Genomic DNA, 25,496 nt, shown 5'->3' with positions numbered 1-25,496 from the left:
GCCATTCATTGCAATAGTGACATATCTGCGGCGTTTCTGAACACTATGCACGTTCACCGTAACTACTCTGGTCTGCGTTTTGCCTTGCTTTTTATATTTCGGCTTATTATACTTCTGGCGATTTGCTGTTTTGCAGAAACCCTCTTTGTGTCCCGTTCTGGAACAGATCGTACACTGGTGTGCTTGATATCTGCAGTCATGCACCCAGTGTGTACCTCCGCAGAGCCAACATGGTTTGCTGGGATTCGCTTTTGAGGCATTTGGAAACTTTTTTCTGAGGGTAGGGCGTTTTCAGGTTCACTGCCAAAACTCGATCATTTCCCGGTGTCTCGATCATCGCACTATCTTTTTTAAATTTCCCAATCTACTGCATTCGGCGGCTAGCTGTTGCAACGTCATGCTATGGTCCTCTATTTTTGCCAGCAAGCGTGTTCGTATGTCTGCATCAGTCTCGTCCTTCATACCACAGACGAATAGCAAGCACTTGAAGTCCTCCTCGTTGAGCTTGCCGAGCTCGAATTCAACGGCCGCCTTGTTGATTCGACAGGCATAACTTAGATGGTCTTCGTTCCGCTTCTTCACTAACTGCAGGCATCTGAATCGCTTACTCAGCAGCGATTCCTGGTAGTCGTAGAGGGTTGACAGCTTTTCCACCGTTTGCTCGAGCGAAAAATCGGACGGGCGGCTTGGCAGGATGAAACTCAAATAACGGTCATGCTCGGCAGCTCCCAGTTTCCGCAGCAATAACCGGACTTTCGCAGCATCGTCGATCCTAGCAGCATCTTTCTGGAACAAGTCTACGTAGCGTGAGTACCAGTTTTTGAACGTGATTCCCGTGTCCGTATCGAACCGGAACTCTGAAATATTTCGAGACAAGGAATCAATTATTTGTTCATGACTAAAACTGGTTGTTGCAGCGCCGTGACTTATAAGGCGTTGCTGCAAAAACTCATTCAGAATCTTCTGTTGCTGGGCCATTTGCTGTTGAAGCAAATTTAACGTTTTCAGCATCGGGTCATCATGCTGCTCCAGACGTTGCGCCTGCGATGGCGCGGGCGCCTGCGATGGCGCGGGCGCTTGCAATGGCGCTGGAGTGAAAAACGATGGCGCTGGACCTGGCAGCGATGGCGGCGGCGCGAATGCAGTTCCTTCCCGGCGTCCACTATACTGCTCCTGGGTTGAGAAAACTCCTTGCAGCAGGCCGCTTGGATGCGCGGCTTGGACAGGAACGGGAACACGGCCTTGCGACAATCGTCGTTGATCGGCATCTCCAAAAAGGTCACCAGAGTTCACTTCGTCCGTCTCCATCCTTCGACGTTTCCGACGCGGTGAAGGTATTTTAACACACGCACATACGATACGCGATCACACAATACGAATAAACGAACACGTTAAAAGGTCCCGATTGACACACGAGATAAAATGCACACGTTAAAATTGGGTTATAAACACGCAAACTAGCGGTATATTATAAAACTTTATCCTCGTCGGCGCATCATACCATAATGTATTAAGTGAAGAATATCTGCTACTGGTATGCCTTTAACAATGTCAAATTTTTTCAAATCAATGAATGGTGACCTACATTTGTGATGGTTTCCATATTCTTCACCTCTAAAACCTTTATCAGTTCTTGGAGGGGCGTTAACTCCTTTATAAACCATGCACCTACCATCCTCATTAAATTCTGCTTCGCATGTGCATTTGAGACATCCATCGGCAGAATTAAAATTCGCTACACCTGAATTGTCGAAACGATAAAATTAGTAACTTAACAATTGAATAGTTTAAAATTATTTTGCTACACTACCTTTGATAAACGATCTAGCAGGAGTATCTGCTATGACGGCTCGCACTCGAATTGCTATTTTTGTCTGGTTAATAATTGTTCCTCCATCAATAAGGGTATTTAATTCTGACACTAATTGCTTCAGATATTTATCCAGATCATTTGGCTTTGATCTTCCGGCATAAATTGCTATAGTAAATGGCGATAGTTGAGGCATTTCATAAATATTTGCCAATATAGGCCAGAACTGCGTTGGACTGCTTTTACTTAGTGGTAGTCCATCTATAAAGATGTTCAGCGAAAGAGTGCTTGGCACCTTAACAAAACTGAAAGAGAAAACTGATGAATCATTGGAAAATGTTTTAACAATATGCATCTTACCGCAAATGCTTGGTGAGGCCCTCTTTAACACCGCGATACCAAAACAGACCATCTCCAATTTTTGATATTTCTGGTCCATTTCTATTTGTTTTCAGGAAAGTTCTAGCATCCTTTGGTAGACACATGTTCATTTTTTTCCTCAATATTTTTAACAGCATATTCATTGAATAATGGGTTTGTTTGGTGCTCAATGCCCAATATTTCAAACAATCACTCGTGTCCATTTTATCAAAATCAGGCTCATCCAACATTGCATCGTCATCAGAATGTTTATCCAATCCTGTTTCATCATCAGACATGCTTTCTACATGTTCTGTAGCGCATCGTTGAGGCCAGTGGAGTAATCTCCACATATGCGAATGGCACCATTTGCTTTTTTACTACAACGACCGGTGCTGCCCATTGTGAAAACTTCACTGGAGTTATTACTCCTATGGCCTGAAGTCGATCTAGCTCTCGGTCTACTGCTTCTTGTACGGCGTAAGCCACTGGTCGTTTAGGGCGAAACACAGGGCGACTGTTTTCTTTTATAGCAAAAGAGACGTTTCCTTTCTTACAAAGTCCGGTTCCTTGGAATACTTTAGGAAAACGTTCTTGCCACGTTCTTTGCGACGTGAATTTAGTACCTCGTACTTGGCAGCAGAAATTATCTATTGGTAAAGACCAAAGAGCAAAAAGATCGATGAGGTCAGCACCTAAAAGCATTAAACGTGTCGGGGAAACAGTAATTGTAGCTTCTTTGGTCTGATTGCCTACACTGGCTTTGCATACAAATTCCCCGTCTAGTGCCAAATTAGTGCCAGAAGCTGATCGTGCAACCACTGCTGGTGGTGATAATGTCGGACTGCCAATCTTTTCCAAGCTTCACGATCAATGACTGTGATGTCAGATGCCGTATCAAGCTGCAGACGGACGGGCGTGCCATTCATTGCAATAGTGACATATCTGCGGCGTTTCTGAACACTATGCACGTTCACCGTAACTACTCTGGTCTGCGTTTTGCCTTGCTTTTTATATTTCGGCTTATTATACTTCTGGCGATTTGCTGTTTTGCAGAAACCCTCTTTGTGTCCCGTTCTGGAACAGATCGTACACTGGTGTGCTTGATATCTGCAGTCATGCACCCAGTGTGTACCTCCGCAGAGCCAACATGGTTTGCTGGGATTCGCTTTTGAGGCATTTGGAAACTTTTTCTGAGGGTAGGGCGTTTTCAGGTTCACTGCCAAAACTCGATCATTTCCCGGTGTCTCGATCATCGCACTATCTTTTTTTAAATTTCCCAATCTACTGCATTCGGCGGCTAGCTGTTGCAACGTCATGCTATGGTCCTCTATTTTTGCCAGCAAGCGCGTTCGTATGTCTGCATCAGTCTCGTCCTTCATACCACAGACGAATAGCAAGCACTTGAAGTCCTCCTCGTTGAGCTTGCCGAGCTCGAATTCAACGGCCGCCTTGTTGATTCGACAGGCATAACTTAGATGGTCTTCGTTCCGCTTCTTCACTAACTGCAGGCATCTGAATCGCTTACTCAGCAGCGATTCCTGGTAGTCGTAGAGGGTTGACAGCTTTTCCACCGTTTGCTCGAGCGAAAAATCGGACGGGCGGCTTGGCAGGATGAAACTCAAATAACGGTCATGCTCGGCAGCTCCCAGTTTCCGCAGCAATAACCGGACTTTCGCAGCATCGTCGATCCTAGCAGCATCTTTCTGGAACAAGTCTACGTAGCGTGAGTACCAGTTTTTGAACGTGATTCCCGTGTCCGTATCGAACCGGAACTCTGAAATATTTCGAGACAAGGAATCAATTATTTGTTCATGACTAAAACTGGTTGTTGCAGCGCCGTGACTTATAAGGCGTTGCTGCAAAAACTCATTCAGAATCTTCTGTTGCTGGGCCATTTGCTGTTGAAGCAAATTTAACGTTTTCAGCATCGGGTCATCATGCTGCTCCAGACGTTGCGCCTGCGATGGCGCGGGCGCCTGCGATGGCGCGGGCGCTTGCAATGGCGCTGGAGTGAAAAACGATGGCGCTGGACCTGGCAGCGATGGCGGCGGCGCGAATGCAGTTCCTTCCCGGCGTCCACTATACTGCTCCTGGGTTGAGAAAACTCCTTGCAGCAGGCCGCTTGGATGCGCGGCTTGGACAGGAACGGGAACACGGCCTTGCGACAATCGTCGTTGATCGGCATCTCCAAAAAGGTCACCAGAGTTCACTTCGTCCGTCTCCATCCTTCGACGTTTCCGACGCGGTGAAGGTATTTTAACACACGCACATACGATACGCGATCACACAATACGAATAAACGAACACGTTAAAAGGTCCCGATTGACACACGAGATAAAATGCACACGTTAAAATTGGGTTATAAACACGCAAACTAGCGGTATATTATAAAACTTTATCCTCGTCGGCGCATCATACCATAATGTATTAAGTGAAGAATATCTGCTACTGGTATGCCTTTAACAATGTCAAATTTTTTCAAATCAATGAATGGTGACCTACATTTGTGATGGTTTCCATATTCTTCACCTCTAAAACCTTTATCAGTTCTTGGAGGGGCGTTAACTCCTTTATAAACCATGCACCTACCATCCTCATTAAATTCTGCTTCGCATGTGCATTTGAGACATCCATCGGCAGAATTAAAATTCGCTACACCTGAATTGTCGAAACGATAAAATTAGTAACTTAACAATTGAATAGTTTAAAATTATTTTGCTACACTACCTTTGATAAACGATCTAGCAGGAGTATCTGCTATGACGGCTCGCACTCGAATTGCTATTTTTGTCTGGTTAATAATTGTTCCTCCATCAATAAGGGTATTTAATTCTGACACTAATTGCTTCAGATATTTATCCAGATCATTTGGCTTTGATCTTCCGGCATAAATTGCTATAGTAAATGGCGATAGTTGAGGCATTTCATAAATATTTGCCAATATAGGCCAGAACTGCGTTGGACTGCTTTTACTTAGTGGTAGTCCATCTATAAAGATGTTCAGCGAAAGAGTGCTTGGCACCTTAACAAAACTGAAAGAGAAAACTGATGAATCATTGGAAAATGTTTTAACAATATGCATCTTACCGCAAATGCTTGGTGAGGCCCTCTTTAACACCGCGATACCAAAACAGACCATCTCCAATTTTTGATATTTCTGGTCCATTTCTATTTGTTTTCAGGAAAGTTCTAGCATCCTTTGGTAGACACATGTTCATTTTTTTCCTCAATATTTTTAACAGCATATTCATTGAATAATGGGTTTGTTTGGTGCTCAATGCCCAATATTTCAAACAATCACTCGTGTCCATTTTATCAAAATCAGGCTCATCCAACATTGCATCGTCATCAGAATGTTTATCCAATCCTGTTTCATCATCAGACATGCTTTCTACATCACTGAACATATCATCATTGTTATTCGAAGAAGTATTAGATTCTGAAATATTGCTGTCATGTTTACTTCCAGTACTTTCACAAATAGCGTCGGACACATTATCATATGTAAGGGTATTGTCGTAAACAGATCGATAAGCAACACGCACGGACACTTTATGAAATTTATCTGAAACAAAAATACTTGCATTAATGCCATAAACCTGTCACGAAAAAGAATCATCATTCATAATGCATCACAGTCCACCATTTTAAGAAATTCCATATTCGATACCTTCGCGCCATATCAACTCCTCGAAATGACCTATAATCAATCCTAATTTTCCATCCCTCCATCCTAAAACAAAACGGCGCATCATTCCATGGTCTAGCTGTAGTTGTATGCAGTAGTTGATTGTATTGGTCACCATTAATGCGTCTTACTCGTTCTACCCGGTCGCGAGCTCTATACAACTGGCCACTTTTTTTTATACGTTTTGATAACATGTTTTGATAAACACAGATTTACAACAGAGGAAAAAAAAGATTCACAACACATGCATTAGAAAGAAATAACCAAGATGTTTTGAATTTAAACATTAAAACTTAGACTTGGACTGCTGTGACAATTCATTTATTTTGACCGATCGCGTCGAGAGACTGTCTTTCGATTTCATACGCTCGTGATACAAAACTTCTCTGGTTTGTCGCTTAACATCGGAAATTCTAAGAAAGGCCGATCGGCCACCAAAAGCGCGCACGTGCCTTAGCGCAGACAATTGTCTGTTTGTTTCACTTTTCATCCCACTTGCGAGCAGGCTTCACACTGTTCATATTGTGTCATTGTTTTACAAAGCAAATACAGAGTTCTTAGTATTGTTTTCGCTTCGCTCACACCATATGGCGCCCCTAGTTCCTAGCATCGTTTTCTTTTGCTTCGACATACTCCCCCCCGGTTGAATTATTGAATTCAACAGAATTATTTTCGGTTACAGGCAAGATACAGATTTTTGATATTCCGCGCTTGTACAACCCATCTTTCGTTTTGACGGTTACTACTCTTATGTTCCCATCACTTCCCGGAAAAATCTCAACTATTCTACCGTAACACCATTTCAGGGGTGGTAAACCATCGTCTTTCACAAGCACCATTGTTCCGACGGAGATGTTGTTGCATTGGCGGGTCCACTTTGTCCGTGGTTGTAGACCGGACAAATACTCAGTACTCCAACGTTTCCACAGCCTTCGAAGATATTCTTGTACTTCCTGCCATTGATTCAGTTGGTTGATTGGAACCGCTTCCAGGAAATGTCCCGGCGTCAAAACGTCAAGATAAGCTGGATCGGTTGATAGTTGAGTCAAAGGTCGAGAATTCATGCAACTCTCGATCTGCGTTAGAAGCGTGGTGAGCTGCTCGTAGGTCAGCAACGCGTTTCCCATCGTAGGCCTCAGATGATTTTTGAAGGATTTGACAGCCGCCTCCCATAGGCCGCCAAAATTCGGAGAACGAGGGGGATGAACTTAAATTTGATGCCTTCATCGCTGCACTTCCGAGTTATGTCGCCTTGCCATGCCTGGTCCTTGAATTGCTGAGCTAGGACAGCCAATTCTTTCGATGCTCCTACAAAATTCTTAGCGTTGTCACATTCAATTAATGAAGGCTTACCTCTGCGCGCGATGAATCTGCGTGAGGGGATGATTGGATGGAAGTATCATAGGATGTCGTCGATCGTTAGATACTTCTGCATAACGTAGCCTGCCACCTACTCGCAGTATGCCGGCTTCGATGTATGGATTTAACGACTTCAATTTGGAATGGTTTGCAACGAAACCATTTTTTTCAAATTTTTCAAAATCTTCCGCAAATGATTCATGTTGTGCTAGACGGACGAGACACTTGATTGAATCGTTTAGTTCTTCAGTGGTCAGATGCGTAAATCGTCGTTGATCACGATTTTTGAGTTTTGCATTGTGAGCAAATCTGAGTATCCATGCTACAAGTCTTTTCAAATCGCCAAATGACGAACGCAGTTTAAAAATGAAACTTGGTTCAATAGAATGAGCTGCCAACGTAACTCTTTCTTCGAGATCTTCCTTCGGTAGTTCAACCTTACTTGCAACCTTTGTAGGCCGTTCCACCATAAGGTGGCATGCTGTAGCTGTGCTGGATCCATTCCGCGAGAAATTATATCTGCTGGATTTTCTATACCTGGTACGTGATTCCATTTTCTGTTTGCAGTGAGGTGTTGTATTTCCGATACACGATTCGCAACGAAAGTTTTCCAGCGCGATGGGTTTGCTGCCAACCAGTGTAGGACAATACTTGAATTTGACCAAAAATATGGTTCTATTTCAATTTTCAAGGCACCGGAAACCTTTTCATACAGATGTGCCAAGAGTAAAGCGGCTGATAGCTCTAAACGAGGTAAACAAACTCGTTTTTGTTTACGCGAAGTTGCCAGTGGAGCTACTTTAGATTTAGCCGTTAGTAAATTCACTGTAACTGTATCATCGCTGGATACAGATCTGATGTAAATACAAGCGCCGTACGCCTTTTCAGACGCATCGCAAAACCCGTGTAGCTGTATTTGTTTTACAGGCGTGTGAGAAAGAACCCAACGTTGGATACTTATTTTATTAAGTTCTGCAAGATTTTTACGAAAATCTCTCCACTGTTTCTGTAGTGGTGGGTTGAGAGGTTCATCCCAAGACGTTTCATTGCGCTGTAATGCGATGATCGTACAACTGTACTTCGAGTACCGTCGCGGTAGGTCAGTTTTTACTGACATGAGCCGAGGTGGATTAAAACATCGATCGAGCGGACTTATCAACACTTGATCGTCCAGGCGATCATAGAAACCCAGAAGGGGTTGTTTCCCTTACTGGAAACGTTGGAGTTTAGAAGCCTTACCTTGGGATGGGGGACATAACTAAACTCTTGAAATAAGTTGGAAGGCAAAGGTTTTAGGCAGCGTAATGTCCTATCTTGACAGTCCGAAAGAATCTTACTTGCCACGGTTGGAATTGGTTTTATTTATACTCAAATGAAGTTAAGGGTTTCGCACATTTGGTTCCGGGTTTTATGTTGGAAATTTATTGTTTTCACTCAGCTAGTTACGTTTGTCTTGTGTTGACAAGAACGATGGTTCTTGTCACTAAGTTCCTGTTTTGGGTGTAATGCATATACTGTTCCTGCTTTGGGTTACATACTGTTCCTGCTTATGTTGTGCGTTTCGGTTGCTTTTGATAAGTGTGTCACATCTGTTATTTGTTTGAATGGACGGCCTGAACTCTTCCGGTTGCGTTGCTATGGTATGATCTGATTTACTGAATGTGTTATAATGAATGTGTTACAATGGTGTGGTTTGGCTTTCCAAAGTGTGTTACAATGTGTCTATAGCTGATAGTGTGTATTATAATAAGTTTTGTATAGCAGATATGTTACAGCGCCAAAGCTCTTGAAGATACATTTTAGCTGTCACTATCACAGGACCGACCAATCCTAAAGGATCGAAAAGTTTTGCCGAGTCTGAAACAGCAATGCGTTTCGTAACTGGATTGTCATGGTTGCTGTACTCAGGTGTTTCGAAGAGAAAATTGTCGGTTGCCTTTTTCAGGCCCAATGTTTTGATGCATGATGTTGGCGAATCAAGATCATAAACAGTTCGATCATCCCGAAGATCAACGGGAATTTTTTCTAGTAGTTCGGAGCAGTTAGATGCCCATTTACGAAGACAAAGACCAGCAGATTGAAGTAAATTTAATAATTGGTCACTGAGTTTCTGCCCTTCCTCTACACTATTGACTCCTGTTAGCATGTCGTCCATGTAAAAGTCGTTAGCTAAAACCTTTGTTGCCTCTGGGTAAGTATTTGCTTCTAGTTTTGCTAGATGTTGTAAGGTTTTAGTTGCGAGGTATGGTGCACAAGAAGTACCATAAGTGACTGTGCTCAATTCAAATGTACAAATTGGATCGGTTGGTTTATTGCGCCATAGAATTTGTTGCAAGGAACGGTCGTCGTCAGCTACCAAAATTTGTCTGTACATTTTTTCAATGTCCGCCACGAGTACAAATTTTGGCATACGAAATCTTAGCAAGATAGACATAAGATCGTCTTGAAGGATTGGGCCTACCATCAAACAATCGTTTAATGAGACTCTACTGCTGGAAGAGCACGACGCATCAAACACTACCCGAAGCTTGGTGGTAGTTTTATCGGGACGAAGCACACAATGGTGCGGCATGTAATAGCTTGGGCTAACTTGTCCTGTGGTGTTTTCTGTTATTTGTACACTGGTGGACATTAAAATAGGAAAAAAAAATTTGTGTGTTTTTTTTGCGTGCACTAGGTGTGTCATCGCCAACAGTTCGAGGCGCACTGAATTTGCAATAGCCGAATTTTGCCTTTTATACTCTCATTTTTGGTGCGCTACTTATCTGAGTTTTGAGTGCCGGCAGCGTTTTGCGACAGTATAAAAGGAGAGCCAAACCGTGTTGTGCTTCATTCTTCCATCAGTGGTCAAGGTGAAAGGTTGCTGTTTAAAAATTCCACAAAATCATCATGGGTCGCGGAAAGCACTGCACACCAGAGGAACAAAAACACATTCAGGGGCTGTATCGTGAGAACGTGCCAATCAAGACAATCTGCAAGGCGTTCGGCCGTTCGCGGACGTTTGTGGACAACGCCATTCGTAGCGAGGCTACGGGTAAATCCACAGGTTGTCCGCGAAAAACAACGGCTGACGTTGACGCGCAGATGGTTGAGATGATCAGGGCGGATCCTTTCATAACTTGCGCTCGTATTAAGCAGGAGCTTGGTTTGCAAGTTTCAGCGAAAACGGTGTCTCGCCGTTTACACGCCGCTGGGTTCTGTGCCCGGAGACCGATGAAGGTTCGTAAGCTCCAGCCGCACCACGTAGAAGCGCGCATTCGGTTTGCCGAAGAACATTTAGCTGCATCCATCTTTTGGTGGAGCAAAATCATTTTTTCGGATGAGTCCAGAATCAATCTGGATGGTTTGGACGGCATTAAATACGTCTGGCGCTTTCCTAATCAGGCGTATCATCCGAAAAATACGATAAAAACCCTTAGTCACGGAGGCGGCCACGTAATGGTGTGGGGTTGCTTCTCCTGACACGGCACGGGTCCTTTGTTCCGTATCAACGGGACACTGAACTCGGAAGGGTATAGAAAAATACTTAGTCGTAAGATGTTGCCATACGCCCGGCAACAATTCGGAGACGAAGAGCATTACATCTTTCAGCATGATAACGACTCTAAGCACACATCGCGAACAGTTAAATGTTATTTGGCAAACCAGGATGTGCAAGTTCTACCGTGGCCTGCGTTGAGTCCTGACCTCAACCCGATTGAAAATCTGTGGTCAACTCTCAAGCGTCAGCTTAAGAACCAGCCTGCACGTTCAGCCGATGATCTATGGACACGCTGCGAGGTTATGTGGGAACGCATACCCATGAGCGAATGCCGTAAGCTCATCGGCGATATGGCCAAACGCTGTCAAGAAGTGATAGCGAATAACGGTCACCACATTGACCGTTAGATTGTGTTTTCGCTCTGTGGAACACCGCAACACCTCCTCCCAACAACCACTTAAACAGTCCTTTTCAGGGCTACCAAATATTTCTGACAAGAACTATGTCTTTCGGTCACCGAAAAAAGTTCCTATTTTTATGTCCACCAGTGTACCATGTGGTTAAAGTTTATATATTCTGAAACAAACTGTGCATATTCTGCTTTAAGTTGTGGTCTGGTTTCTAAACGTCTTTCTAATGCTAGGAATCTGCGCAAAGCAATAGATTTTGATTCGCCCAGCCGGGCAATTTTATCGTCGCGTGTTGGTAGAGAAACCACAAACCGACCTGCGGTGTTACGTTTTGTTGTTCTATCAAAATATTGTTCACATTTGCTTTCTTCCACCGATAGTTTGCTGTTAGTCTGGCATGCTTCAAGTTCCCAAAATTGTCTAAGCTGTGCGTCGAGGTTGCTGCTCACATGAGCCACTACTGATGTTTGCTCACTTGGTTGGCAAACGGTGGCTCTTCCAGCTATGACCCATCCTAGCACAGTTTTTTGTACTGCCAATGCACCTGACTGCATTTTCAAAAGGCCCTCTTCCAAGATTAGATAATACAGGTCCATGCCGATTATCATGTCGATTGGTCCGGGTTCATGGAAATTAGGGTCTGCTAGTTCGATGTTTAGAGGTAAGGTTAGCTTTGTTAGATCGACTGCACTTACCGGTAGATTTCTTGTGACTTGGCTGAGCACATGAAATTTGGATGTCGTTCTAAAAGCACTGCAATTTGACTTGATGCTCACCATGACCGATGAGTAAGACATGATTTTCGACTCACCAATACCGCCGATCGAATGTACTTCCTTGATGCGAGGGAGTCGAAGACGTTGTACTAGTCGTTCTGTCACAATATTCAATTGTGATGCTAAGTCGAGCAGAGCTCGCGCCCAATACTGCGTTCCGTTGCAGTCACATACCTTGACCACGGCCGTTTGAAGCAAGACCGTTGAAAATACCTGATTAGAAGCTGGTGACACATTCACAAAACAGTGATTTAACGAAGCTGGAGTTTCTGGATTAGACGAAGCAGGAGTGGAAGGACCGGGTTGGCATTCGGGTATCGTTTGCTGTTGCAATACTTCCTGAACTGGCATGGCATTCGATTGTTCGTGTAACATGGTGTGGTGCTTCTTGTGGCAAATACGGCATGTACCTGATGGACAGTCCTTAACCGTATGACCCAATGATAAACAATTGAAATACAGTTTCTTGTTCTTCACTAAATCCTTTCGATCATTCACTGCCATGTTTCGGAACATAACGCACTTGTAAGGAGAATGTTTCACGTCACGACAAAAACACACTTTTCCGCTGCACCTAAGGACACTGTCGAATACGCTGCTGTGTTCTTCTGGACCGGTTTGCGTCGAAACTGTGATGAGGTTTTGTCCGACGGATCTAATTTCACTGATTCCACAGATTGTAACACTCTACAATGATCTCGGAGAAACTTCACTAACTCGTCGTAAGTAGGAACTTCAGTCGAACGCTTATGTGTTTCCCACTGTCGCAAAGTAGCCGGATCCAAACACGATGACAAGTGAAACACTAACAACGTACTCCACCCTTCAGGCCGTTCACCAAGCTTTTCTAACATTTTCAAATTTCGCTCAAATTCATCCACCAGACGCATGATAGATTCCGGACATTCCTTTTTAATCGGAGAGATGGCAAAAATAGAGTCCACATGAGATTTCACTATTAGATATTTGTTCTCATATCTGGTGCATAGTAAATCCCAAGCAACGCTGTAATTCGCTGTGGTAACTTCTATCACTTCAATCACGCGCTTTGCATCTTCCGTTAGACATGAAATCAAATACGTAAATTTGTCCACTTCACTTAGCTCCGGCGCCGCATCTATCAGCGTTTTGAAATTATCACGAAACGTCGTCCAATTTTGCAAAGAACCGTCAAATTTCGGTAATTTGATTTCCGGTAGCTTCACTCGCGATGTTTGCTTCGAAACGTTAGAAGGTAACACTTCTTTCACTGTAGCAGCTGCGATTCGCTGCTTTGCGTTTCGCATTAATTTATACAACTTCGTCTCGAAGCGTGCATAAATTTCTTCCTCTTCTTCGATTGTGCCCGACACTTCTAAAATGCTCACATGCACTTTCTCGTATTCCGACTGCACCGCCGCAAGTCGGTCCGCACATTCGTTAAGCTGGGAAATTTCCAGATCCGCATCGCTTAGAATGGTATCCAGTCGGTTCATCTTTCGATCGAGATGATCGCGCACTCTGGAAGCCTTTTCATGTTCCAACATGTCACTTTTTCCCGTTCCGAAACCTTTGAACGGGTCAGAGAGATCCATCTTAGACGTCGACGGCAATTGTTCACCTGGTGTGTCACTTTTTTCTTGGTCGCCCACTAGATCAAGGTGTTATAAATGACAAGGTGAAGTTGTTCAGAGCAAAATGACATTTCTCGACTTGACATTTCTCTTCCTGGGGCTCCGGTATAAAAATCGGGGAGGGCTGATGCGGGGTGATGAAATTTGTATGTAGAGAGTGACAGATGTCCCCCACAATGTCGCCCAGCACAAGCGATAAAAATCTACCTTCTAAATACATTTTCCTTGCACTAGATGGGCAACTTTTACCGGCGTGCGTTCCACTGACATTGTTCTTATTGTTCATCAACACTTTCACTGTGCACAATCACGTTCGCGGATAGTGATTGTAGCTAGCATTAGGTTTCGAATCGAACTAAGCAAAACTGCTGTTGGAATTCGTCTCGAGTAACCAAATGTTGGAATACGGTTAGAAGGACCAAACAATGTTTTGAATTTAAACATTAAAACTTAGACTTGGACTGCTGTGACAATTCATTTATTTTGACCGATCGCGTCGAGAGACTGTCTTTCGATTTCATACGCTCGTGATACAAAACTTCTCTGGTTTGTCGCTTAACATCGGAAATTCTAAGAAAGGCCGATCGGCCACCAAAGCGCGCACGTGCCTTAGCGCAGACAATTGTCTTTTGTTTCACTTTTCATCCCACTTGCGAGCAGGCTTCACACTGTTCATATTGTGTCATTGTTTTACAAAGTAAATACAGAGTTCTTAGTATTGTTTTCGCTTCGCTCACACCATATGGCGCCCCTAGTTCCTAGCATCGTATTCTTTTGCTTCGACACAAGAGATTAAACAATTCTTGGTTTTCGGACTTAATGTTAAAGACGGCTTGTTCACTGAGAGTGTATTAACATGAAATGAAAAGACGCGCGAGTGTATTACGCATTATGACATGACACGCGATCGGAGAGTGCATTGCAGGGTTTCTAGTCGTGTTTTGCTCGATATCCTTTTTTATTCTTGTGATGATTTATTGCTTGCTCTCACTTTATTTTAAATTGTTTCCCCAATTAATTGAAACCCATATAACCAAGATACCGCAAACGCCACCAATTTCTTGTACTAAAAATCCAGTTCCATCAAACAAAGCTAAAAACTATCAGTTTGGTGGGTTAAGCCACATGGCCACAGAAGCAGCCACTTCAATGTTATTGAAGTCAGTTTTTTATGCACGAGCAATTTATTTGCTCAACATGTTTCACCTGTGTTAAAATGTTATTTAATTGTGCAAAGGAAGCAATTAAACGCGTGTGTTTAAGTTGGTTTGTTGTAAAACATTCATGTGTAATATGTGAATATGTGTGTTTGTTTACTTGCGAATGAACTCTCCATTTCGCTGGTGCATAGTTTATAGACTAATAATATTGCTGAAATTGAAGTGCAGTGATGTAAGTGAATGAATTTAATCAATCGAGGAGTTAAAATCCTGTCCAGCATATTTATTTTACCCAACCCTTGACCATACTTTTCCTCAAAGCATTTTTTGGAAAAGGTGGGTTAAGGGTGGGCAAGATAATACATCGGATCGGAACTGGCAGCTCCGATTGTTCTAAAATTTGGTGGGTTAACGACTGAATCGACCACCACAAACCCACGTGGGTTTGAAATGGTTTTACAGTGGGTTAAGCACGATTTGGTTATTTGGGATGCGATGCTATGCTAAAAAAAGGTTAAATACGATGTTTAACCTCATATACTCGTATAGTTTATGTAGAGTGAAGCGTATGTTGATATCATACTGTACATGATAAATGCTTATTGAGGTTATGTGTTGTTTCGTCAAGCTCAACGCGTCTCGTGTTACAGGGTTTTTAATAATAATATTTTAGTTTTGCCATGGTGCCTGTGTATGTTTCTCAATTGGTTTAGGAATCGTTTCAAGATTTTTGAACATTCCCAATATGATTTGCATCATTTGTTTCAAAAATTGTTCGATAATTCACAAATAACCAAATCGTCCTTAACCCACTGTAAAACCACTTCAAACCCACGTGGGTTTGTGATGGTCGATTCAGTCGTTAACCCACCAAATTTTAGAACAATCGGAGCTGCCAGTTCCGATCCGATGTATTATCTTGCCCACCCTTAACCCACCTTTTCCAAAAATGCTTTGAGGAAAAGTATGGTCAAGGGTTGGGTAAGGTAAATATGCTGGACAGGATTTTAACTCCTCGATTGATTAAATTCATTCACTTACATCACTGCACTTCAACTTCAGCAATATTATTAGTCTATAAACTATGCACCAGCGAAATGGAGAGTTCATTCGCAAGTAAACAAACACACATATTCACATATTACACATGAATGTTTTACAACAAACCAACTTAAACACACGCGTTTAATTGCTTCCTTTGCACAATTAAATAACATTTTAACACAGGTGAAACATGTTGAGTAAATAAATTGCCCGTGCATAAAAAACTGACTTCAACAACATTGAAGTGGCTGCTTCTGTGGCCATGTGGCTTAACCCACCAAACTGATAGTTTTTTAGCTTTGTTTGATGGAACTGGATTTTTAGTACAAGAAATTGGTGGCGTTTTCGGTATCTTGGTTATATGGGATACGTTGAGTAAAATAGTTATTTTATTTCCAAAGAAAGTTGAAAATATGTCATAATCTGATTTATCCCTACTAGCAATGAGAATGAAAAAGTGTGCAACTTTCAGGCGAGGGGCATGTAGAAGCATGGGGAGACGGTTGGAAATACGCGGAATTACGCGGAGGCGCGAGCGTGTTTTGGTTTCTACACAGTTTTTGCACTCACACAATTACACATGTGTGAATGTGTGCGTTCACTTTCAGCCTGCGCGCTCAGTTTGGTTTTCTCGCAGCGGCATGCGGGTATCGGTGTCTCGCTCGCACTAGTGCAGCGAGTGTTCTTCTGTGCGCTCCCCTTCTTGCCACCACACGAAATCGTCAGTTCAGCTCAAGCGTTCGCCGAGAAAGGCCGCGCGCGTGTTAGCCTAAGTCCCGGGCGATCGAAGTTTCGCTAAGTGTTGAAGTGTTGTGCACATTGAAATGAAGCTGCGCTTTTTTTTATCATTTATCCTAAATGTGTGATTTGCGTTGCTTCATTTTAATATTTGTTTGCTTTATTGAACATCAACAACGGTATCCATGCAGTTAGGCGACTATTTTAAATACGGCGATTTTTTTTATATAAATAATGTGTGTGATTTTGTGGCAAGATTGTGTGAAGCTATGTATGAAAATGCCCCTTTATTTTCAATAAAAGTGATAAAATATAAACCAAGTTTGATGTGTTCAAGTTTTTGTTTTGATTCGGGTGCACCAAGTCCGAATGAAGGGAAGCGCACAGCGCGCTACGAAAGAAACGAGCGGGAGGGGTGTCAGTCCAGCGCAGCGCAATTCGCTGGAATCAAGTGGGAGGGGGTACCAGTTCAGCGCTGCGCAAGCCGAAAGAAACGGGAAGGAAGGGGTATGAGGAAAATACGATGAAACAGCGCGAGCGAGCGTTCTTTACAGCGAGAGCGCCTCGTGTATTTTAAAGGCAAGCAAGAGAGCGCATTCTCTCCGTGGTAGCGCTCCATCCGCCATTTTTAATTTCGAGCCCAAAACAACGGACTTTGGATCCGATCTTGGGCCGGGCCCCCACCGCGTGTTTCTACCTACCCCTGAATATTTCGTTCTCTTTGTCTGTCGGGATGTCATGGTGATTTTTATGATACACCTGTTCTCACTTTCCTCTGAATCTTTATCCGGTTGCTATCGATCGCAACCCATGAGAATGGATCGCAATCAACTACGTCTGAATCGTTTGCAACTACGTCTGAATCGTTTTCAGCTACGTTTGGATCGCTCTCAGCTACCTTTGGATTTTACGGTAGCTCGCGCAAATTCCGTTTTAGCGCACCGTTTATTTGGTGACCGCGGGACACATTTGCATGCCAAGGAAAGAATAAAATAATTAATGCATTCAATTGTAAAATCTAATCGTATTTTTTACTAGAGGCTTACATCACCATTCATACTTCATTGATTACACCTGTTCTCACTTTCCTCTGAATCTTTATCCTATTGCTATGGATCGCAATCCATGAGAATGGATCGCAATCATCTACGTCTGAATCGTTTTCAGCTACGTTTGGATCGTTTTCAGCAACGTTTGGATCGCTCTCAGCTACCTTTGGATTTTGCGGTAGCTCGCGCAAATTTCATTGCAGCGCAACCGTTTGTTCAGTGACCGCGGGACACATTTGCATTCCAAGGAAAGAATTAAATAATTAATGCATTCAATTGTAAAATCTAATCACTTTTTTAAGTGAAGCTTACATCACCATTCATACTTTATTGATTATTTGACCAAACTTTTCCAAACAAACATGCACAATCTTCTTCTTTTTGGCGTGACGACATACGTAGTCATTCAGTCCTGTTTAGGCTTTCAAGATTTAGCCGGATATTCCTTCTTTGCTATGGAGGGACGGTCTGGTTGGGAATCTATTCTGATGCATAGAAGCCGATAAATCTGTCAAATGTTATTCATTGCTTAAAAATGGGGCTTCAGAATTCAATGAGAAGCTCTTAATTGGGTTCAAACATAGAACAATATGAAATTGTTGCTTTTCATATCGTCTGTTATGATGTGAATCGTGAGGTACGCCAAGCGGTCACTAAATAAACTTTGCGCCGCAACGAAATTTGCAACAACAGTAAAAGAACTAAACATTTAGGATGAAAAAATGTATTACTATTTGTAGCGTTCGGATTGTGTTGTGAGTCTTTTTTAGGTCGTGTGTGAAAAGTGTTAATATTATAAGTGGTGCTTTGCGTTTTATTAACCCACGCCAAAATATTACTCACTTCTAGTGGTTGTTCACGCTACAGAAAATTTCCGTCGAAAAAGGCCCTACGGCGGCAGCCCAGCCCTTTTATAGCGAATTGCGCCGTCTACGCTTTTCAACTTTCCGACTCGCGCGTGTAACCACTACTCGTTATCATGAGTCGTCCCGTCACCCCAATGTTTACGTTCTGTAATGTTTACGTTCTCCAACACAATTTTTTATTTTCTAATTGGAAATATATTTGTTTTATTTTAACATTAATTAATTAAAACATTAATTGCATTTGTTGATTGCTGCCTGTATCGTTACAATGCAGCAAGGAAAAAAATATGTGTAACGCTTCCAAGCGTTAGAGAGCGGTACTTGTTCCGACGCAATGCGTTGCGATTTTGCCAAAATGTATGGGATTTGACAGACGCATGCGTTAACGACGCACGACGCAGCGTCAAAGTAGAAAAATTTCTATTTCGACGCACGTCGTGATGCGTCTGTCAAAATGGTTTAACCATATCGGGTGAAAATCGATATTTTTCCACGTTAAATTGTTACGAACGCAGTTTTGTGTGTTATTGGACTACTAAATAATTTTATTAACAAAACAAAATAAATGTAGAGAAAGGAATTTCGCAATTGCTGCAAAACAGGTGGGTGTGGGTCAGTATGCAATATGCAATAAAAAAGCGAAAACATGCTTTGCACTGTTTTGAGCAGAACTGGAAATTATTTTACAGTTGTAATTTAACATTATAATCACATCAGAACCTATAAATAGGAGGCATTATTGCTGTTTGTTGATGTTTTTCTTAGTAAAATGTGTTGACATATCCATGCAGAACGCAGCGAACAGATACCAGTGTGCGTCACGCAATGCGTTGCTATACGCTGCGTCGAAACAAGTACCAAGCCCTTACACTGTAACGCAAGCAAATGTCATATTCCCTTAAGAAACTCTATTTGATTTTTAACGGCCTTAAAATACTGTTAATAATCAAATAGAGTTTCTTAAGGCTACTTGGCCAAATAGAGTTTCTTAAGCCCGTGTCTGTGCTCCATCGCATGCGATTTTATCGCACGTGCTGTCAAACGCTTTTTCGCATAAGGCGGCGCTCTAGCAGCAATCGAACACGACATCCGACACGAACAAACCCATATAATCATATGGAGGTGCACTGTCAGACACAAACAAACAAACAAGACAAACGTCGAGTCGAACATGTCAGTTGATTCTGTCTGTGATGTTCGATACCCACCTGTGCTGTGAGTACCTTGGCTGTCAAACGCTTCACAGCTACAGTAGATAGAATTCAATTCGGGACATTTTTAAGTTTGTTTACGTAGTGTAGCATGCACATGCACATGCTATACTGTCTATAATCAATTCACACGCAATTCTCATCACACTTAATAAACACAAATTGTCAACACCACACAACACACAAAAAAAAGGATAAAATAACCACTCAAGAAATTAACACAACCCAAACCACATAAATAACCTTACGCCAGGAATTGTAAGTCAGCAGAAAAACCCTTGTCCAAAAACACTTAAAACACACAACCCGCACACAGCCCCGTAGGTGCGAAAACAGCAGAAAAACATTACCCAGCACAAAAACGTTTCAAGTGCGTAAAGCGTAAAAACAATAACATTGCATAATAGCAACCATCAGTTCATAAATAATGAAATAGGAGACAACGTACCCTCGTGTGTACAAACGTAACCGTTAACTGCAAGCGTCGGAAACAAAACACCGCGTAAGCATAAGAACTCAAGAACTGACCTAACAGAATAATTACAACCATATGTTAAACCAAAAAACCTAACCCTCAGCATAACGGACAAACAACAGAAAACGAAAAGTAAACGCAAAATCGAAATGAAGAGAAAAATACCGTATAAATAAAGATGTAAGATGAGACCAGACACAGACGTGCGGAGACAGTGAAAGCGACAGTTACGCACAGTACGTACAGTTGTAAAGTGGTGCTGCTAAGTCTTGGTCGGTCAAGTCTCGATTTGCAAAACAAAGTGAAATGTGTATTTAATTCAGTTGTGTTTGTCCGAAACCTCCACCATCGTACCCTAAGAAGTATTCCTGAGGAGAGATGTATTGTTGAACTACCTGTCGCGTAAAAAGTAAACATATTACATGGCGACCGTGAATTTTAAGCTGTAATCTTCGGATGTGCAAAAAAAAAAGTGATGAATGAAACCCCAAACACGGACAAAAAGTGCAAAGTGGAAACGTTTTATAAAAATCGCAAGTGCTTCTGAAATGACTTGGAAAGTGATTAATTACCAACAATAGTGAACTGCGAGTGAAAACCAATCATTTTCAAAATGGGAGGCAAGGCTGCAAAACCTGAAACAAATATCAAAGGAGACCATGATCTTACAATAGTCCAAACTCAGAATATTCATACAGAATATCATCTGACTCAGGATTTAAAACTAAACATTATTTTAGGGCTGCTAATCACCCTGTGCATTGTTAAAATAGCGAAAACTTGTTACAAACACCTTCGTAACCAAGCGCAAAAACACGCTTTAAAAGTGCTTACGCTACCAAAGTAGCAACGTAAACATTGAATCGAGAACAGTGAATGAATGATATACGAAAAAGGTGATATGCTATTTGACCCACAAAAATAGGTAAAGGCTGTGGAAAAGTACCGTAAGTTCACCAATGCAGCTATTGACCGCGATTAAAAAAAAAAAAACAATTATGCGCGTATGAGAACCTACCTCAACGTGTAAAAACACTGTGACCAGCGGTATGGTTTGGAACAGCCGTTCCCAACGCGGAAGACGAGAAGAATAAGGCAAGAATGGACATACCCCGTCACAACCCGGACGAGACATAAAGGCTGATGATGAGATCGAGACATCGGGCATGACTCCAGCTACGAGAACTCCAAGGTACTGCATAACCATTAATTTATAAACTAATATGATGAATAATGAAACAAAAAATAGAACTACTAGTAGAAAGATTAAAACAACTGCATGATAATCTAAAACACATAGACAGATGCTACAGACAGTGCGCAATAAGCACATATGAGGAAAGCGCTAAGGAAACTTTTAAAAAGCTACAAGAAAAGTTAGTTAAATATGAGAATGAAATAAGTGAAGAAGAACTAACGTACACATCTAAAATTGCTAGAACACTATATAGCGACATAACTAAATTCATAGCAATTCACAAACAAAAGTTTACAGTTTCAATTAATAACGTCAGTTTAGGAACACAAACAATGGCGACGTTTGACCTAAAAGAAGCTTCGGCTGTAGTACCGACGTATAATGGATCCGCAGACCAATTACAATCCTTCCTTAGGGCAATACATTTTGCAAAGAGAATGTTTCCGGATAACCAAGAGGGACTATTGGTAGATTATATTTACACTAGATTATCTGGTAAGGCGGAAATGGGAATAAAACCCAACCTTACCACAGTACAGCAATTAGCAGAGGATTTAAAATCACGCTGTGAGGAACAGGTAGAACCAAGCAAAGTAATAGCTTGCAAAAGATAGAAATCATATTAAAACTAAGGATGACCAACAACCGATAAATCGCAATCAGGCAATTTGAAAATGAGAAGCCACTAAAGTAGTAGACGAATGCGAATCTAGGCAAGACAAAGCTCAAGTACTTGCTTACCAGGGTTCATATAACAACAATAGATTCAATAATTATAGACAACAGAACAGGAATTATCAGTATAATAACCGTCGTAACTCAAACCAATCATACAGAAGCAATGACAATCACAAAAACAACAACAATTTCAATGACCGCAATCATAACAACGATGGCTACAACAGCAATCAAAGAAATAATAACCGCAGTGGCAATAATAGATACAACCAAAATCAAAGATACAATAATTATGGCTATCAGAACAGGCCAAATAGAAATCCTAGGGCCATAACGAACCGACAAACAGGGCAACAATCCAGAAACGTATATCATACTACAGCTCAAGTACAGGAAAATGAAAATAATTTTTTAGACCAAAAGGAATCAACTCAGACTCTAGACCAATATACTCGCTAGATTTGAATGGAGTTGATTACATAAAAATAAAATTGAGTTTTGCTAATACCGAAACATCTATATTATTAGTCGACACAGGAGCATCAGTATCATTATTCAAATCAAGCAAATTAAAGAAAAATCACAGTCCAATAAGATCAAATTCGATTTCATTGACAGGCATTTCTAACACACCAATATATTCTAAGGGTATTACAACTTGTACTATTTTTTTTAACAATTTAGAATTGGAACATGACTTTGTATTAGTTCCAGATGAATTTAACATAGGAGCAGACGGTATATTAGGTAGAGATTTTTACAAACTTTACAGATGTTCTATTAACTATGAATTACTATTGCTTACATTCACATGCCAAGGAGAGGAAATTCAACATAATATTGAGGAAGACGACGGAAAAGGATTTATTTTACCTATCAGAAGTGAAGTAGTACGAAGAATATACCTTCCAAATATAACTGAGGACACCATAGTATTCGCTCAAGAAATCCAACCAGGAGTATTTTGTGGTAGTACAATCATTTCTAAAGATAATCAAGTAGTTAAATTCATCAACACAAAGCAACGAAATATCTACATAACTCATGCAGAATTCAAACCTATTACAGAACCATTATCGAATTATGAAGCTAAACAAGTAAATAACAAAGCAGGAGAAGTAAACAATGATAGACTGCAAAAACTTCTACAAAAAATTAAAATAGATAAAATTCCCACCTCGGAAATTTACAATCTAAGAAAAATTGTTAAGGCCGGGCTACATTGATCGTACTCCGTAGTGTAATTTTGATTTTCACTAGCGCTCCTGGCGGCGGCTGACCGAAGCATTTTGCCAGACAATTTGGAGCCGCTTCAGAAAATACGTTATTTTCCCATGTTTTTTACTTGAACTGGACTGGAGAAGCTTTGTAATTGATAGATAAATATGTTGTGCAAGTATTACAGCAGTTTTCGCATCAAAAAACGGTGAAAAAACTAATTAACTTTGAGATCCAACACGACCATTCCCCCGACAACCAAAAAAAGCTTCCACCAGCCGCCGCCAGATGCGCTAGTGAAAATCGAAATTACACTTGCGAGTACGATCAATGTAGCCCGGCCTTTACAGAATACAACGATATTTTTTTGCGTAGAAGATGATCCAATTACTACAAACAATTTTTACCCTCAGAAAATCGAATTAAAAGACAATATCCCAACTTACATACCAAACTATAAACAAATTTATTCACAAACAGACGAAATACAAAATCAAGTAGACAAAATGCTTAATAATGATATAATTGAACATTCAGTTTCACCATATAATTCACCAATCTTACTTGTTCCAAAGAAATCAACAGATGGTAATAAAAAATGGAGACTTGTTGTAGATTTCAGACAGTTAAACAAAAAGGTTATACCAGATAAATTTCCATTGCCAAGAATTGACTCAATACTAGATCAACTCGGCAGGGCAAAATATTTTAGCACCCTTGACCTCATGTCAGGATTTCACCAAATACCTCTAGAAAATGATTCAAGAAAATTTACAGCTTTTTCAACCGGATCAGGGCATTACCAATTTAAACGTATGCCGTTCGGTTTAAACATTAGCCCCAACAGTTTTCAACGTATGATGGCTATCGCTATGGCAGGATTAACTCCTGAGCTAGCATTTGTATATATAGACAATATAATCGTTACTGGCTGCAGTGCACGGCAGCACATCAGTAACATAGTTAAAGTTTTTGATAGATTAAGACAGTACAATTTAAAATTAAATCCAGAAAAATGTTCATTTTTTAAAACAGAAGTTACCTATTTAGGTCATAAAATAACAGATAAGGGAATATATCCAGACGATTCTAAGTTCGAAACAATTAGAAATTTTCCAATACCTAAAAATGCAGACGAAGTACGAAGATTTGTCGCATTTTGTAATTATTATCGTAAGTTTGTACATAATTTCGCTAATACTGCTAAACCTTTAAATAATCTAATTAAGAAAAAAGTAAAATTTATTTGGACAGACGAATGTCAAAACGCATTTAATAGCTTAAAACAAAGTCTTTTATCACCTACAGTTTTAAAATATCCAGATTTTAAGAAAGAGTTTATATTAACAACAGACGCTTCTGATGTAGCATGTGGAGCAGTTCTTTCACAAATAACAGATGGAGAAGACCACCCAATAGCATATGCAAGCAAAAGCTTCACACCAGGAGAAAAAAATAAGCCTATTATTGAAAAAGAATTGACAGCAATTCATTGGGCAATTAATTATTTCAAACCATATCTATACGGTAGAAAATTTACTGTAAAAACAGATCATAGACCATTAGTATATTTGTTTGGTATGAAGAATCCAACATCAAAACTAACTAGAATGAGATTAGATTTAGAAGAGTTTGATTTTAAAATGGAATTTTTAGCAGGAAAAACTAATGTAGTAGCAGATGCGCTATCCAGAATCGTAACGGATTCTGACGAACTTAAAGCATCTATCCCTAAAAATAAGACGGATTTAGCTAATCCTATTTTATTAGTGAATACTAGAGCAATGACAAGGAAAAATATAACTGCAGATAAAAAAGAAAAAGAGAAAGACAAGGAAGAAACGAAAGTGAAATATGATCAAACTAATATGTATGAAACAGATAGGCCATCTGGAAACAACTAAAATGTTGAAAATGAAATCAAATATTATTGAAAATGAAGAATTTATTGAGCTCGTGATATACAATCACAATTATTACAAAGCGCTGGGAAAATTTAAAATACCCATAACTTCTGCGAAGCAAAGTCAAACACTAGAGTTTGTACTGCATGAATCATGCCTAATCGCTAGAAAGTATCACAAGAATTTAGCAATTGCATCGAATGACAAGTTATTCGAATTTTATTCAATGTCGACCATAAAAGAAATTATTAACAAAATGATAACAGACGTTAATGTCATCGTGTATACACAACCTAAATGGATAGAAGAGAAAGAAGAACAATTTCAAATAATGTCCAATTTCCACACAACACCAGTAGGAGGTCATCTAGGACAATTCAAACTATATAGTAAAATAAAAGATAAATACAAATGGAAAAATATGAAAGCGGATATCATCAAGTATGTCAAAAGTT

General features: G+C 40.8%; 2 long non-coding RNA genes across 2 annotated transcripts; both read right to left on the bottom strand.

The window, feature by feature from the left end:
* Positions 1-1,184: 1,184 nt before the first annotated feature.
* Positions 1,185-2,474, bottom strand: LOC120904502. The gene is made up of 3 exons (XR_005739774.1): positions 2,171-2,474; positions 1,811-2,115; positions 1,185-1,741 (listed from the first exon to the last, which is right to left on the bottom strand). It is a non-coding gene; the product is annotated as an uncharacterized LOC120904502 (long non-coding RNA).
* A 1,800-nt stretch (positions 2,475-4,274) lies between these two features.
* On the bottom strand, positions 4,275-5,768 carry LOC120904501. Its single transcript, XR_005739773.1, has 3 exons — positions 5,261-5,768; positions 4,901-5,205; positions 4,275-4,831 (listed from the first exon to the last, which is right to left on the bottom strand). It is a non-coding gene; the product is annotated as an uncharacterized LOC120904501 (long non-coding RNA).
* Positions 5,769-25,496: the final 19,728 nt, after the last annotated feature.

The sequence above is a fragment of the Anopheles arabiensis genome, chromosome 3 (genome assembly GCF_016920715.1).
Source record: "Anopheles arabiensis isolate DONGOLA chromosome 3, AaraD3, whole genome shotgun sequence".
Lineage (NCBI taxonomy): Eukaryota > Metazoa > Arthropoda > Insecta > Diptera > Culicidae > Anopheles > Anopheles arabiensis.
Note: the sequence above shows the minus strand (reverse complement) of the source record. Positions and strands in the feature narration are given on the sequence as shown.